Source organism: Jaculus jaculus, chromosome 11, assembly GCF_020740685.1.
Source record: "Jaculus jaculus isolate mJacJac1 chromosome 11, mJacJac1.mat.Y.cur, whole genome shotgun sequence".
NCBI classification, from domain to species: Eukaryota; Metazoa; Chordata; class Mammalia; order Rodentia; family Dipodidae; genus Jaculus; species Jaculus jaculus.
The window spans coordinates 57,762,381-57,778,110 of record NC_059112.1 but is presented as its reverse complement, the minus strand read 5'-3'; the positions used below and the strand labels follow the sequence as shown (position 1 = coordinate 57,778,110).

General features: G+C 44.8%; 1 protein-coding gene across 2 annotated transcripts in view; it reads right to left on the bottom strand.

Annotated features, from left to right (window-relative positions):
- The window catches only part of Rnf4 (ring finger protein 4), a 44,282-nt gene extending 28,918 nt beyond the window's left edge, over nucleotides 1-15,364 (bottom strand). Inside the window, exon 1 of one of the 2 annotated variants that reach the window (XM_045130268.1) lies at nucleotides 15,286-15,364. The gene's annotated coding sequence lies outside the window, so the exon portion shown is untranslated. Of the gene's footprint in view, nucleotides 1-15,232 lie in introns of both variants that reach the window. The other variant, XM_045130267.1, reaches the window with a different exon arrangement.
- Nucleotides 15,365-15,730: the final 366 nt, after the last annotated feature.

Sequence of the window (15,730 nt, the reverse complement as noted above, 5' to 3'; positions counted from 1 at the left end):
ATGTATGTGTCCCCTTATGCATCTCACTTCATGGGGACTGGGGAACTGAACCTGGGTCCTTAGACTTCACAGGCTAACACCTTAACTGCTAAGCCATCCCTCTAGCCCCCAGCCACATTTTAAAAATATTTATTTATTTGCAAGTAGAGAGAGACAGACAGACAGAGTAAGAGAGAATGGGCATGCCAGGACCATCAGCTGCTGCAGATGAACTCCAGAGGCATGGGCCACCTTATGTACCTTGTGCAGCTGTAAAAGGCACTTGCTTGCAAAGCCTACTAGCCCTGGGTTAATTCCCCAGAACCCACATAAAAGCAGATGCACGAAGTGATGCATGCATCTGGAGATTGTTTTCAACCTGGCATGCCCATTCTCTTTGTCTTAAATAAGTAAATAAATACTTTTTTTAAGTATGGGACTGGAGAGATGGCTTAGCAATTAAGGTGCTTGCCTGGGAAGCCTAAGGACCCAGGTTCAATTCCCCAGTACCCACATAAGCCAGATGCACAAGGTAGCACATGCCTCTGAATTTGTTTTCAGTGGCTTGAGGCTCAAGAGTGCCTATTCTCTTATCTGCCTCTTTTTCTCTCTCTCAAATAAATATTAAAATAATAATAAGTACAGAGACCATTCAGCTAGCTCCATTGGTATAGCATGAGACTCTTAAAATATAAGTACAGTAAGTTGGGCTAGAGAAATGGCTCAGTCGTTAAAGAGCACTGGGGAAGAGTGCTGTTGTGTACAATCCAACTGCTCTTGGAAACAATGTCAAAAAATATCCAGGATATTGCCAATGTCCACTGCCCAGTACAACCTGCTCTCTTGGGCACTAAACATGAACACTAAAAATGACCAATAGGTGGACTGGAGAGATGGTTTAGTGGCTACGTGCTTACCTGTGAAGCCTAAGGACCCCAGTTTGAGGCTCCATTCCCCAGGACCCACATTAGCCAAATGTAGAAGGGGATGCACGTGTCTGGAGTTCATTTGCAGTGGCTATAGGCCCTGGTGGGCCCATTCTCTCTATCTGCCTCTGTCTGTCACTCTCAAATAAATAAATAAAAGTAAACAAAAAAATTAAAAATGACCAATAGGGCTGGAGAGATGGCTTAGCAGTTAAGGCACTTGCTTGCAAAGCCAAAGAACCCAGGTTTGATTCTCCAGGTCCCATGTAAGCCAGATGCACATGGTGGCACATGTATCTGGAGTTCATCTGTAGTGGTTAGAGGCCCTGGCATGCCCATCTTCTCCCTCCCTCCCTCCCTCCCTCTCTCTCTCTCTCTCTCTCTCTCTCTCTCCCCCCCTCCCTCCTTCCCTCCCTCCCTCTTTCTCTGACTCTAATAAATAAAAATCTTTTTAAAAAATGACCAATAGTGGCAACCTAATTATTAAGTCCCTGTTTTAAAAATAAAGGACTTTCAAGTAAATTTTTTTAAAAGGGGAAAAAAGAGGGGGAGGGACTAGAGAGATGGCTCAGTAAAGGCTCTTGCTTGCACAGCATGATGATCTCAGGTTCAATTCCCCAAGTACCCACATAAAACCAGATGCATTTGATGTATGCATCAGGACTTCCATGTGCAGTGGCAGGAGACCATGATGTGCCCATACTCATCTTCTCTTTCAAATAAATAAATTTTAGAGCTGGACAGATGGCTTAGTGGTTAAGATACTTGCCTGTGAAGCCTATGTACCCAATTTCAATTCCCCAGAGCCCATGTGAGCTAAATGCACATGGTTGGCACATGCATCTGGAGTTCATTGGCAGTAGCTAGAGGCCCTGACACGCCCATATTCTCCCTCTCCTCCTCTCATAAATAGTAAAATATTTTTTTAATCTTCAAAAATATTTTTAAAAAATAAAAGAGAAAAAAGAAAAAAAAAGCTCAGTGTAAATACTTGCCTACAACATAGAACAGACCTAGAGTTCAATTCCTACTAGAGTGGGGAGGAAGGTCTGTAATCCCAGCAGAAAGATAGAAAGTTCAAGGCCAGCCTGAGACTTTAAGTTAAAGCTAGGGTTAGGGATACCTTACCTAAAAACAATAGACAAATAAATAAAACACACAAAAAGAGGGCTGAGGATAGAGATCAGTGGTAAAGTACTTACCTAGTATGTGTGAGACCCTGTGTCCAGTAACACCACCACCACCACCACAAAAAAAAAAAAAACCTGCCAGCCTGTTGCTTTTTTTTAATCAATAAATAATTAAAAAATAAATATTTTAAGCTGGGCATGGTGACGCACACCTTCAATCCCAGCACTCGGGAGGCAGAGGTAGGAGGATTGCCATGAGTTTGAGGGCACCCTGAGACTCCATTGTGAATTCCAGGTCAGCCTGGGCTACAGTGAGACTCTACCTCGAAAAACAAAATAAATAAATAAACAGTTTAATTTTATTTATTTAAGAGAGAGCCAGGGAAGGGGAGAGAAAGAGGCAGACAGATAAGCAATGGGTGCACAAGAGCCTCCAGCCACTTGAACCACTAAGCAATCTCTTCAGTCCAATAAAAAAAAAACTTGTAAAAAACTAAACAAAGAAAGAAAGAAAAGAAATTAAATGGGCAAAGGTAGAAGGATCCTTTTGAGTTCAAGGCCACCCTGAGAATTCCAGGTCAGCTTGGGCTAGAGTGAAACCCTACCTCGCAAAACCAAAAAAGAAAGAAAGAAATTGTAGTACTTACAAACATGAGTGCTATTAAATAAAATAAAAAGTTAGGGGCTGGAGAGACAGCTTAGCAGTTAAGATGCTTGCCTGTGAAGCCTAAGAACCCAAGTTCAATTCACCAGACGCCACATAAGCCAGATGCACAAGGGGCATATGCCTCTGAGAGTTCAACTACAGTGGTTGGAGACCCTGGCACGCCAATTCTCTCTCATAAATAAAAATTAACTAGGTATAGTGACACAAGTCTTTAATCCCAGCACTCAAAGAGGGAAGTAGGAAGATTACTGTGAGACCAGAAAGGAACTACAGACTGAGTTCCAGGTCAGTTTAGACTACAGACCATATAGAGACCCCTCGAAATTAAAAAAAATTAAAAAAAATAAAGTGTAATAAAAAATAAAAGCAGGGGGTTGGGAAGATAGCTCAGTAGTTAAGACATTTACTTACAAAGCCTACACCTGGTGTGAGGTGTGTTATTTTTAAATATCTTATTTACTTATTTGCAAGAGACAAGAAGAGAGAGAGAGAGAGAGAGAGAGAGAGAGAGAGAGAGAGGGAGAATGGGCATGCAAGGGCCTCTAGCCACTGCAAAGAACTCCAGATGCATGTACCCCCTTGTACATCTGGCTTACATGGGTCCTGGAGAATTGAACAGGGGTCATTAGGTTTCGCAGGAAAACACCTTAACCGCTAAGCCATTTCCCCAGCCACTGGTGTGTAGTTTTAATCAGATGTCCTCCATAAATTTGTGTTTTCTGACTATTTGGTCCCCAGCTGGAGGCAATTTGGAAGGTGGAGTCTTGCTGGAGGAAGTGTGTTGGAGTGGGCTTAGGGGTGTTATCAACAGCTCCCCCTGGCTCACTCTCTTTACTGATGCTGTCTTCTACCTGCTGTGGCAGAGGTGATGTCCAGCCTGTGCTCATGCCATGCTTTCCACTGTCAGCATGATGCTTCTCAAAACAGTAAGCCAAAATGAAAATTTTCTTCCCATTAGCTGCTTTTGGTCAGGTACTTAACCCAGCAACAAGAAAGCAACTGCAACTACCTGCAACTCCCCAGCCACCCACATAAGCCAGATGCAAAAAGTGGTGCAAGTGTTGTTTGCAGCAGCAAGAGGGCCTGGCACACCTACATACATATGCATGCAAAGAAATAAACTTTTCATATTATTTATTTGCAAGCAGAAAGAAAGAAAGAAAAAGAGAGACAGAGAGAGAGAGAGAGAGAGAGAGAGAGAGAATGGCATGCCAGGGCCTCTAGCCACTGCAAACGAGCTTCAGAAGCATGCTCCACTTTGTGCATCTGGCTTTACGAGGGTACTGGGGAATCAAACCTGGGTCCTTAGGCTTTGCAAGCAAGGGCCTTAACCACTATGCTGTCAATCCAGCCCCAAAATTTTTTTTAAGAAAATAATGCAAGCCTCAACCCCAAGAGGAGCTGGAACAAATGCCCCAGTTTGTCAGCAAGGAAAAAAAATCATGAAATATAGAAAGCTAATCTTTTGGCCTGGTGGCACAAAAATGTAATTCCATCACTTGTAATGTAAAGGCAGGATTAGGTGTTCAGGGTTATCCTTCACTGCACAGTGAGTCTGAGGCCAGCCTGGTTCAATGAGATTAACACATGCATGCATGCATGCGCATGCGCGCGCGCGCACACACACACATCACAACCATTTCTACTTCAAGGAGGATTGAAAGGAGACTGAATAAAGTAGGTAGAAGCACATTGGGGAGGCATCCTTCACTTCCTTAAAGGTGGCTTAGGAATTTTAAGCATTGGTTTCCCCTAAATTTCCTGCAGTGACTGTAAGAATTTGTTACTGCTGGAAAGTAGCACACTAAATGAAGAAGCCACTACCAGCAATTGGGCCACAGCCAAACAAGCACCAATGCAAAAGGGCCAAATGAGGTAACGACTACCAGGATGAAGGGTTACAGATAATGAAAAAAATCCTAAATCACTCTTCCAGAACAGAACAAAACAAAGACATCAAAGGCAAATCTACCTGAGATACCAGAAGCCATCCTTCTCCAGGTCTCAGTCAGTTAACCATAAGACGATAAAGCCATATCCGGCATGATGGCGCACACCTTTAATCCCAGCACTCAGGAGGCAGAGGTAGGAAGATTGACAGGAGTTCAAGGCCACCCTGAGACTACATAGTGAATTCCAGGTCAGCCTGAGCTAGAGTGAGAGACCCTACCTCAAAAACCAAAAAAAAAAAAAAAAATACATATATATATATATATATATATATATATATATATACACACACACACACACACACACACACACATATGCACACATATATGTGTGTGTGTGTATATATATACACACACACACATATATATACATATACACACACGTTGTAAGAGAGAAGGCAAGCACATATGCTGGCTGCTTCAGAGTTACTAGGATCTGAGCATGAAGTCAGCTATGAGGTCAGCTAGGAAGTCTGTTTCTATAGTGTCCACAATCACTGGTCAATTGAGGTAGCAGGAAATATGTGGATTGGAACTTTGATGGGCAGGGGTGGGTGCCAGCAGCTTTCAAATCAGATTCTCTAAACTATACCAGCAGGGAGCAGCTGAGCTAATGGCCCCCTAGTACCCACACCTCAAATCCACATTACTATAGCATACTTTTCAAATAGCATTGCCCCAGAACCCTTCAACTAAGCCATTCCTTTGTGTGTGTGGTGCCTTTTTGTGTGTCTTGCTTGGATTTACAGGCTCTTCTCTCTTGCAACTCAAGTTCTGCATGTACACATGTGTGGAGGTCAGAAGACAGTCCCAAGTGTCAGTCCTAACCTTCTACCTTGTGTGAGGTAGAGTATCTTTTTTATTGCTGCATATAGCTTGAGTGAGGATTCTCCTAGTCCCTAGCTTTCATATTGCTCTGAGCTTAGATTACATACCCCCTCTACCAGGCCAACCTGAGTTACATAACACTGTCTCTCAAAAGAAAAAAGGAAACTGGTAAAAGAAAATGGATTTTGAGTTTGATCAAGCAGGATAGGGAAAAGGATCCTAATGTCTCTCCACTGTGCCTGAGGCAGTCTTGCTATTATGAGACAAAAGCCAGAAGATAGATTTTTACTGCAAGACAGCTCATTCTCAACAGATAGTCTCCATTCTCAGCAGTCTACATCCTGTTGCTGACTCTTCTCATAGTTAATATTGTTACAATATAGAGACAGCCACCCATCCCAACCTACTCCTTAGCCTATTGACTTCATTTGCAATTAAAGGTATGTGTTCAGGGCAGCCATGCTTCCTCTTTGGCCATCACCTTTCTTATTTATAAAGAGAAAGGATCGGATTAGGTGGCAAAAATCTTTTCCAATTTTCAAGTTTAGGCTTCTGACCTCTTTTAAGGCATTAGAATGTACTCTCAAGTTTCTATCAAGAGCTGTGTGAAGCCAGGTAAGCCAGGTGTGGTGGCACATGCCTTTAATCCCAGCACTTGGGAAGCAAAGGTAGGAGGATCACTGTGAATTCACTCTGAGACTACAAAGTGAATTCCAGGTTAGCTTGGGATAGAAGACCCTACCTTATAAAATCAAACAAATATATGCCACAGCACCAATGCAAATGAACTCCAGACAGACACATGTGCCACTTTATGTTTCTGGCTTTATTTTGTTAATAGAATATTTTGATTTTATTTATTTATAAGCAGAAAGTGGAGGGAGTGAGAGGGGGAGAAAATGAAGAGGCATGCCAGGGCCTCCTGCCACTACAAATAAACACCAGATGCATGTGCTGCCTTGTGCATCTCGCTCTAAGTGGGTAATGGGGAACTGAACCCCAGCTGGTAGGCTTGCAAGTAAGCACCTTCAACTGCTGAGCCATCTAAGCCGGAGATTGAAATTTCTGTATTTTTTATGAGAGAGAAAGAGGCAGATAAGAGAGAGACAGAATTGGCAGACCAGGGCCTCTAGCCATGCAAACTACAGATGCATGTGCCACCTTGCGTATGGGTCACCTTGTGTGTCTAGCTTATGTGGCATCTGGGGAGTCGAACATGGGTCATTAGGCTTCACAGGCAAGCACTTTAACAGCTAAACCTTCTCTCCAGCCCTGTTTCTGGCTTTATGTGAGTTCTGGGGAATCAAACTTCAATGAGCAGGCTTTGCAAGCAAGTGGCTTTAACCAGTGAACAATCTTTCCCATTCCTGTAGTGTATTTTGTTTTCTCGAGGTAGGGTCTCACTTTAGCTCAGGCTAACCTGGAATTCACTATGTTGTCTCAAGTTCATGGCGGTCCGCCTACCTCTGCCTCCCAAGTGCTGGGATTAAAGCGTGTGCCACCACACCCAGCTTTTATTTTATTTATTTATTTTTTTTTTTTTTAGGTAGGGTCTCCCTCTAGCCCAGTCTCACCTGGAACTCTCTTTGTAGTTCCAAGTTGGCCTTGTACTTGCAGACATCCTCCTAACTCTGTGGGGATTAACGGCATGTGCCACCATACTCAGCTATAATTTATTTACTTATTTATTTTGAGGTAGGTTCCCAATCTCTAGCCCAGGCTGACCTAGAATTCACTATGTAGTCTCAGGGTGGCCTCGAACCCATGGCAATCCCCTACCACTGCCTCCCAAATGCTGGGATTAAAGGCATGTGCCTCCACACCTGGCTTGTAATTTATTTTTTAAACTATTGTTATTATTATTGCTTTTCCAAGATAGGGTCTCATTCTGGCCCAGGCTGACCTGGAATTAACTTTGTAGTCTCAGGGTGGCCTTGAACTCACAGCAATCCTCCTACCTCTGCCTCCCGAGTGCTGGTATTAAAAGCATGCGCCACCATGCCCAGCAATTTTTTAATTATTTTTACTTGGTCTGGAGAGATGGCTTAGTGGTTAAGGTGCTTGCCTGCTAAGCCAAAGGACCCAGGCCCCAATTCCTTAGTGCCCACATAAGCCAGATGCACAAGGTAGAGCATATGTCTGTCTGTTTGCAGCGGCCGAAGGCCCTGGCTCGCTCTCGCTCTCTGCCACTATCTCTGTTTCTCAAATAAATAATGTAAATAAACAAAATTTATTTTTTTAAAAAAAGGTATGTTTTCCTTACAAAATCCATCTCACAGACTGGACGGATGGCTTAGCAGTTAAGGCACTTGCCTGCAAATCCAAAGGACCCAGGTTCCATTCCTCAGGACCCACATAAACCAGATGCACAAGGTGGCACAAGTGTCTGGAGTTCATTTGCAGTGGCTAGAGTCCCTGGTGCATCCATTCTCTCCTCTCTCAAATAAAGAAAATTTTAAAGAGACAATAAAAAGAATTTCAGGGGATGGAGAGCTGGCTTACAAGTTAAAGCACTTGACTACAAAGCCTAAGGACCCAGGTTTGATTCCCCCAGTACCCACGTAAGCCAGATGCAGAAGGTGGTGCATGTGTGCCTCTTTCTTTCTAAAGTAAATAAAATAAAATAATTTCAGAGATGGAGAAAATGTGGCCTTAAAATGTAAGTAGAATTATAGCTGCTATCAGGAAACAAAAAGAAAGTTACAAACAGAAGATCATCATGGAAGATTAGGGGTTAAAAGTAACTACTTTCAACTTGTAGGAATTAAGGGTCCTGTTGTTTGAAAACTGTTCCCCATACTCATTTGCACAGTGGGTTCCCAGCTAGTGGCACTGGTTGTGAAACCTTTAGAAGGTGGAGTCTTGCTAGAGGAAGTAGGTCACTGGGATTAGGCCTTGAGGTTTTTTGTTTTTTGTTTTTTATTTGAGAGAAAGAGAGAGAAGTAGATAGAGAGGGAGAGAATATGCATGCCAGGGCCTCTAAGCCACAGCAAACAAACTCCAGACACATGTGCCACCTGGCTTACGTGGGTCCTGGGGAATCGAACCTGGTTCCTTTGGCTTTGCAGGCAAGTACCTTAACCACTAAACCATCTCTCCAGCCCTCTAGGCCTTGAGGTTTTATAGCCCTGCCCCACGTTCTGTTTGTTCTCTTTCCGGTATTTTAACCAGTGAAAACTTCCCCTTGAAACGGTTAGCTGAAAGTAACCCTTTTTCTTCCCCAAGTTGCTTCTGGTAAAGTATATGATCACAGTAACCAGAAAGTAACTAATACAAGGGTCATAATAGAGATCAAGAAGATGCTTAAAAGGCTGGGAAGATGACTTTGTGGGTATGAGAGAAGGCAGTACAAGCAAGTATGAAGGCCTGAATTCCATCCTCAGCACCCATGTAAAAAATTAAAATAGGGGCTCGAGAGATGGCTTAGTGCTTAAGGAACATGCTTGCCTACAAAGCCAAACGACTGAAGTTCGATTTCCCAGGACCCAAGTAAGCCAGATGCACAATGTGGCACAAGTGTCTGGAGTGAATTAGTAATGGCTGGAGGCACTGCCATGTGTGTGTCTCTCTCTCATAAATAAATAAATATATGTAATTTTGCCAGGCGTGGTAGCACATACCTTTAATCCTAGAACTTGGGAGGTAGAGGTAGGAGGAATGCCAGGAGTTCGAGACTACCCTAAGAATACATAGTGAATTCCAAGTTAGCCTGGGCTACAGTGAAACCTTACCAGGAAAAAGCCAATTAAAAAAAAAAAAATCTGGTCTGGAGAGATGGCTTAGCGGTTAAACGCTTGCCTGTGAAGCCTAAGGACCCCGGTTCGAGGCTCGGTTCCCCAGGACCCACGTTAGCCAGATGCACAAGGGGGCGCACGCATCTGGAGTTCGTTTGCAGAGGCTGTAAGTCCTGGCGCACCCATTCTCTCCCTCTCCCTCTGTCTTTCTCTCTGTGTCTGCCGCTCTCAAATAAATAAAAAAAATTAAAAAAAAAAAATCCCAGGCTGGGCATGGTGGGGCACGCCTTTAATCTCAGCACTCAAGAGGCAGAGGTAGGAGGATCTCCTGTGAGTTGGAGGCCACCCTGAAATACAGTGAATTCCAGGTCAGCCTAAGTTAGAGTGAGACCCTGTCTCAAAAAGCCAAACCTGGGCTGGAGAGATGGCTTAGCGGTTAAGGGCTTACCTGTGAAGCCAAGCCTAAAAACCTGGTTTGAGACTCAATTCCCCAGGACCCACGTTAGCCAGATGCACAAAGGGGTGCATGCGTCTGGAGTTCGTTTGCAGCAGCTGGAGGTCCTGGTGTGCCCATTCTCCCCCCCCCCCCTCTCTCTCTCTCTCTCTCCCCCTCATTCTATCTGTCGCTCTCAAATAAATAAAAATAAACAAAAACAAATTAAAAAGAGCCAACCCCCCCAAAAAATTTTTTGTTTGTTTATTTTTCAAGGTAAGGTCTCATTCTAGCTCAGGCTGACCTGGAATTCACTATAAAGTCTCAGGGTGGCCTTGAACTCAGTGATACCTCCAACTGTTGGGATTGAAGACGTGTGTCACCACACCCAGCTTCAAAATAAAATTATTATTATTTTGTTTTTTGAGGTAGCATCTCACTCTGGCCCAGGCTGACCTGGAACTCACTATGTAGTCTTAGGGTGGCCTCAAACTCACGGCAATCCTACCTCTGCCTCCTGAGTGCTAGGATTAAGCATGCGTCACCACCCATGGCTCCAAAAAAAAAATTTTTTTTTCTTAAACTCCAGACACATGCGACACCTTGTGCATCTGGCTTACGTGGCTCCTGGGGAATCGAACCATAGTCCTTGGCTTCACAGGCAAATGCCCTAACCGCTAAGCCATTCCTCCAGCCCCCCCAAAAAAATTTTTTAATAAAAAACAAACAAAATTTTTTTTAAGTTCCAGGCATGGTGGTATATGCCTTTAATCCCAGCACTCAGGAGGCAGAGGCAGGGGATCATTGTGAGTTCAAGACCAGTCTGAGACTACTGAGTAAATTCAAGGCCAGCGTGGGTTAGGGTGAGACCACACCTTAGAAGGACCAGTAGGACTGAATGGTCAAGCTCCAGGTTCAGTGAGATGCTATGTCTCAAAGAATTGTGACAGAAGAGGACACATGAGGTCTTCCTCTGACCATGAGTTTGCATCTGCATACACACACATAATTACTAGTACAGGCACTCACACACAAAGATACTTAGAAAGGAAGCAAATTTTAATCCAGATTACAAAGGAAGCTGCCCTAGTGAGCAACTACATTTAATAACAGGTTGGGTAAAGAAAGACATGAGATGCAAAAGGAAAGTTCCCAGGCCCTAAGACCAACTCTTTGAATTGTTAGGAAGGATCTCTAGAACAATAACTGGATTCTTGCTGGACCTGGTGATACAGGACTGTAAACCAATCTACTGTGGAAGCTCAGTCAAGAGGACCACCAAGTTCAAGGCCTGCTAAAAATCAGCTCAAGGCTAACCTTGGCAACTTAATGAGACCTTGTCACATAGCAATAAAGTAAAGAGAGCTGGAGAGATGGCTATCAGTAAGACACTTGCCTCGGAAGCCTAAGGACCCAGGTTCAATTCCCCGTATCCATGTAAGCCAGATGCACAAAATGACAAATGCATGTGGGAGGTTCCTTTGCAGTGGCTGGAGGTCCTGGTGTGCCCATTCTCTCTCCCCCTTTCAAACATATATGTAAATAAGTAAAATATTTGAAAAGGAAAAAGTAAAGAGTAGGGAATGTTGCTCTGCCTTCTCTCATACCCAGAGTCATCTTCCCAGCCTTTTAAGCATCTTCTTGATCTCTATTATGACCCTTGTACTAGTTACTTTCTGGTTACTGTGATCATATACTTTACCAGAAGCAACTTGGGGTAGAACACTTGTACTTGGTGGTGGTGGTGGTATGATTGGGAAGGGAGGGAATGGTGACCTTAAAACTCAAGACTGAGAAACTGGAGAGGTGGCTCAGTGGTTAAGGAGCTTCTGCAAAGCCTAAGGACCCAGGTTGGATTCCCCAGAACCCACGTAAAGCCAGATGCACAAGGTAGCACATGCAACTGGAGTTCGTTTGAACACCCATTTTCATTCTCTCCCTCCCTCTTTCTCTCTCTCATAAATAAATAAATAAATAAAATAATTTTTTTTAAAAAAAGAAAGAAATGTAAGGCATGGTGGGTGGAGCACACCTTTAATCCCAGCACTCAGGAGGCACAGGTAAGAGGATCGCCACAAGTCTGAGGCCACCCTGGGACTACATAGTGAATTCCAGGTCAGCCTGAGCAAGCTAGAGTGAGAGCCTGCCTTGAAAAACCAAAACAAAAAAAAAGAAACAAACAAACAAACTTCCAGATTGAGCTGGGTATGGTGGCACAAACCTATAATCCCAGCACTCAAGAGGCAGAAGTAGGAGTATCACTGTGAGTTTGAGGCCAGTCTGGGCTAGAATGAGATCCTGGGAAAAAAAAAACCTCCAAGTTGATCTTCCTGTCCATTTCAAATGCTGAGGCCTGGCTCTCTTGAAAACAGGAGCTGGAGTTAAGGTGCTCACCTGAGAGCCTAAAACAGGAATTCAGTTGCCTAGTACCCCACATGAAGCCATATGCAAAAGTGGCACATGCAACTATCTAAAGTCCATGTACAGCATCTGAAGGCCCTGGCTTGCCCATTCTGTCTCTCTTCTATCTCTGCTTACAAATAAGAAAGAAATAAAATGGGTGTGGTGGCGTATGCTTGTAATTCCAGCACTTAGGAGGCAGAGGTAGGAGGATGACCAAGAGTTTGAGGCCAGCCAGAGACTACATAGTGAATTCCAGGTCAGCCTAGACTAGAGTGAAACCCTACCTCGATAAACAATTTAAAAATATAAAAGGGCTTAGCATTTAAGGTACTTGCCTGACGAGCCAAAGGACCCAGGTTCAATTCCCCAGTACCCACATAAATCCAGATGCACAAGGTAGTGCATGTGTCTGAGTTTGTTTGCAGTGGCTAGAGGCCCTGGTGTGACCACTCTGTCTCTATCTGCCTCTTTCTCTCTGTAAGTATATTTAAAAAATAATCAAATGAAACAAGTAATCATTTTGAAATAAGACACTCTAGTCACACACAAAAACAAGACATTTGCATACAGCACTGGAAACAATGATTTTGTGCATAGATTTTTGTGAGTAGCATCCCAAACTTTTTCCAGAAATTTGTAGATGTATACACTGCTGGCCATGGGCCTTTGTTAATGGAGCTAATGATATCACAATTCACCATACCTAATTTTATCTCTAGGCATTTGTCTTGGTCCTCTCTCCCTAGCTTATCCTAAAATCTAAGCCTAGTCTCCTCACTTTTTTGACAAGTTCTTGTTGTGTTGCCCAAACTGGCCTTGAACTCCTGGACTCAAGCAATCTACCTCTCAACCTCCCAAATAACTGAGCTTTCTTTCTGTGCCTAGCTGAAGAGTACTAGTCTTATTCACATTTGTATACACCCTTCTCAAAGAAGTGACTAAAACAATAAACACAACTTTAACCATGTTATTTCCTATCTTCAAATCCAATGGTGCTGGCAACAGAAAATGAGGTCCATTTGGCCATAGAACAATCAAACTCCTTAACGTAGGACACACCAATGACTTTTTAATATGTCATCTTTGTGTTTTTCTAATCCTTTTTCCCCCCAATCCTTCTTTTGCCACATTTCTAGCATCATCTATCTTTCAACTGCAGGGACTTTTATTTCCTCTATTCTCACCCAGCTGCAAAAGGGCCAGCACCAAGCTGTTATTTTGAGGTCTTTGGTGTGCCAAGCTTTCTTCTTTGGGTACTACAGTACTTAATATAATTCCTGAATTCTCAAAAGTGGTAGTAAAAAAAAATCCTTATTTTGCCGGGTATGGTGGCGCACGCCTTTGATCCCAGCACTTGGGAGGCAGAGGTAGGATGATCGCAGTGAGTTCGAGGCCACCCTGAGATTACATAGTGAGTTCCAGGTCAGCCTGAGCTAGAGTGAAACCCTACCTCGAAAAACCAAAAAAGAAAAAAAATCCTTGTTTTACTGGGTGTAGTGGTCTTTAATCCCAGCCAGCTCTTAGGAAGCAGAAGTAGGAGGATCACTGTAGTTGGAGGCCAGTCAGGAACTAACATAGTGAATTCCAGGTCAGTCTGGGCTAGAATGAGACATTACCTGGGGGCAGGGAGGAGGAGAGCTTAGTTTATGTTTAAAGCACAAAATGACATACAGTAGATAGACACTGAATATATGTGGGCATTTAAATTACAGAGAGGGCTATTAGCAAGAAACCACTGTCCAGGGAAGTTTATTACAAAGGTAGTAACTTAAGAAAAGGTTGGTAAAAACACTGTTAAAACAATTGTTTTGAGTCAGAATTGCAAGATCAGATTCAAGAGCCACAAAAGCCAACACATCTTTCCAATCATTTCATATCAAACTCACAGATAAACCTAAACAAAGTCTCACCATCCATCAAAAGGCAAACCAGGGTTGGTGAAATGGCTTAACAGTTAAGGTGTTTGCCTGTAAAGCCAAAGGACCCAGGTTCGATTCCCCAGTACCCATTTAAGCCAGATAAACAAGTTGGCTCATGGGTCTGGAGTTTGTTTGCTGGGGCTAGAGGCCTTGGCATGCCCATTCTCTTTTTCTTTCTCTCTCAAATAAATAATTTTTAAAACATTTTTAAAAAAGCAAACCACCAAGGACTACAAAAAGATTTCCGTAAACGCAATCCAGAACCGTACCCAACTAAATGGCTGACCTCGGACAGACCATCTAACATTTATGGGCCTTGGGCCTTAAGTCTTCCCAACCACTTGGGCAGCCTAAATGGAGAACCAGATTGCAGACCTGAGACCCTAGGTCCGTTTCAGGAACTTGGTGCCAAAGAAGCCAATACTGAAACACCACACAAGTCGCAAAAGACAAAAGCAGAAACGCCCAGAAAAGCTGCTAGCCAAGGTCTGGCCTCTTCCCTCCTCCATCGAAGGGTCAAAAGAGGTACAAGTAACGCTCACTGAAAATTTCTTCGGGTGTTTAAGAATGAAGATTCATTTCCCTACACTTGTGTACGGGTGCGCCCAGGCAGCGAAAAGACGCGAGGGGCGCGGAGCTGGCTGCAAGCCCGCATCAACACGCTTCTCTATAGGAAGTGCTCCTAGAAACTGGAACCCCACTCGAATCCAAGGTCGGGGCGGTGAGCGTCCTCAGAGCACCCTGTTGGGCCAGAAAGGGTCCCCGAGCGGCCTGGGCGTCCCGGCAAACTCGTAGGCCCCGTGACAGCGGCGCCACCACAAAGGCGACGGCGTCCTCAGGGAACAGAAACCTTGCCCAGGTATTCCCTCCCAAGCTTCCTCCACCCCGCCCTAAGCGTAACCTTCGGTGAGTCGCTCCCTCTCCTCCCAGAACCGCAAGTTCCCTTCGTGGGTTACACACAGGAAGACGGCGGCGCGGCCCGGCGCGGCCCGCCGCACACAGCCGAGCCCCCGACCCAAGCCTCTCAACTTTGGACGTGTGCACCGGGCCAGGGCCAGGGCCAGGGCCGGGCCCGGATCCCAACCCCGCGCGCACGGAGGGGCTGGACCGGCAGAGCTGGCCCGAGGCCCCGGGGAGGCGCGGCTCGCGCTTCGGAGTAGAAACGCGTCGAGCGCCAAGGCCTCTGCAGGCCACAAAGCCACCTGAGTTCCCACATCCAAGCTGCCCCGACAACGGCGCGCCCTTTTCTTCGAAGCCTGCTTACTCGGAGCCGGTTTGGACCAGGAGGCGCCACAACAAGCTGAAGCAAAGACGGACCTTCCTAAGACGCTGAGACCTGCTCTAGCAGAACTCCACCGCCTCAAAGCAACCCACTTCCACTCCGCAAGCGTTGGCCCGGCCCTCTCACAGATCCTATTGGCCGCTGTCACTCTTACTCGCCTAAGGAGGCATACTTCCAATGCTATTGGATAAGAAAACCGTCTATTACCACTTTGAAACGCGCCTCCTTCCGGCCCCGCCCACGTTGCGTGCTCGAGCCTCCAATTCCCGCGAGAGCAGCGCCGGTGGCTCTACGCTCTCTTTAGGAGCTCTCTTGAGCTAGTCCGAAGCGGCCTGAGTGTGTGGTAGTTACTGCTGGGAGACAAGTCCCTTGTCCCTCCAGGCTGGTCACTTATCTTTGGAGCTGGTGGCTCTTAGTCCATTTTGTTCTCTTTGCCCCTGGCCGCTACAGGATCTGAACGTTTGTTCCCACCAGCCATTC